Here is a 1935-nt window from a genome sequence, read left to right as displayed (position 1 = left end):
ATATTTGTATATTCTAGACAACGGCAACAAAGACACTGCCATTATTCCTTTGTTATTAGACTATTAAAAAATGGTAGAGGTACATTGTAAAAAGTAAAATTTGCAAATTAAAACAAAGTTCCTAGAGAGAGGAAAAGTACACTTATTTCCTTAAAGTTTAAATACAAATGCAGACACACAATCAGGCATGCATTTTTGTTACATCAATTAATTTGTCTTTATAGGAATTAATTAACATAGAATAAAATTATAATAAGCACATTATAAACACATTGCATGATATTCAGTTTCTGTTAATCTGTATTAAACGGTCATTGCTTCATTTATATATTTCCCAAGTTAATGGATTTACTAGGCTATATACATACATCAGACACTGAGTAATTTCAGTTAATCTTTTATATATTTTGTCTGTAATAAGCTAAGCAAATTAACTTTCTTAAGGGAAGTTGGGCAGTTTTGTGTTGATGATTAAACATCTCCAATGACACTTAAAACAAGTAATAATTTTCTTTTTTCTTCTAATATCATATTTATTTATTCTAAAATTCATTATTTTTGTACTCATCTAACAATTTGATTTTCATAATCCTAAATATGTTAATATACTGACTTATTTCTCATTGCATTATTTTATTACATTACATACTCAATGCCATTGTGGTTAGGCCATCAAAATTCTAGTGTTTCTAGTAAAAATTTGTCAACTGAGAGAATAGAACGTCAATAATATTTACAAGGAAGAGGAGAAATTTCCTTCTATGAAATAGCAAAAATATTGAGTGTTATTTGTGGATATGTTTTTAAATTTAGCCTGATAAATTCTTGAAATGTCTGAATATTTTAATGACTGCTTGATAGTTATATATATTTTTTATTATATTTTTAGTTTTAAGTTTTTATTAAAATTCAACAACTCTTTAAATTTTTCTAAACAATAATGAGACTTAAAGAACAATTTCCTGAAATACAAGGCAAAATTTATGGACATGAAACTAAAGTTTATACTCAAAACAGAATGATTGGATAACTTTAAGAAGACATTTAGGGAAAAAGAAACTAATTTCTATGTATATTTTGTCAATTACGTACTTTACTTTTTGATCTGTGCTACCATTTATGGGTTGACTGGTATTTACCGAATAATTTAAAGCAAAGCCAAAAATAAATCTCAATACTTTTATATAAAGAACTGAGCTGATTCTGTTAGAGTATCACCTGCTAGGATCCAGAAACTAAGTACGGGAAGGAAAGGAAAAATTTTTATTGACATGTGCTTTACATTATCTGATATGGAATCTTAATCTCATATTGAGATACCATATGTGTGGCATGTTCTGCTATTATGTCCTCTTATAAAGTATTTTAATCACTCATACAAATATCAGGATTATGTAAAGAATTATCAGCTGTGAGAAGATGCATTTCTGTTGAGTTCATATTCCCCTTAGGGGAAAAATACTCATCTGAGTCACATTATGTACATTAGTAACGAAGCTGGTATGAAGACTTCCCCTGACAACTATTATTCACATGCTGTATTTGAGTTGGAAACCTAGTTAATGAATGAACATTTTTAATCCAGGTCCGCAACTGTCAGCTGGTTAGGAAGTACTTTATAACATGTTTGAATACATGACATCTGATTTTTAAAATAAAAATCTTCATTAATTAGGGCTCCATACATCGTTTAGAGTCTTTGGTTTAAACAGGATAAGTAGACACTGTAAGTTAGAGCTTCGGAACCCAAATAATTTGGACGAAAATTAATACTCAGTGATCTATCACAGAAACAAAGAACAGGGTACCACATGTTCTCACTCTTAAGTGGATCCTGAACCGTGTTCATAATACTACAAGAAAGGAATTGGCAGGAGTGGGAAATTGCCAGCAGGGGGAGGGAGGGGCAGACTGATCTCAAACCAGGTGAAGTGG

This window comes from Carlito syrichta, unplaced genomic scaffold, assembly GCF_000164805.1.
Source record: "Carlito syrichta isolate Samal-C Ts95f unplaced genomic scaffold, Tarsius_syrichta-2.0.1 Scaffold313464, whole genome shotgun sequence".
NCBI classification, from domain to species: Eukaryota; Metazoa; Chordata; class Mammalia; order Primates; family Tarsiidae; genus Carlito; species Carlito syrichta.
The sequence above is the reverse complement of the archived record's forward strand: the minus strand, read 5'-3'. Positions refer to the sequence as shown.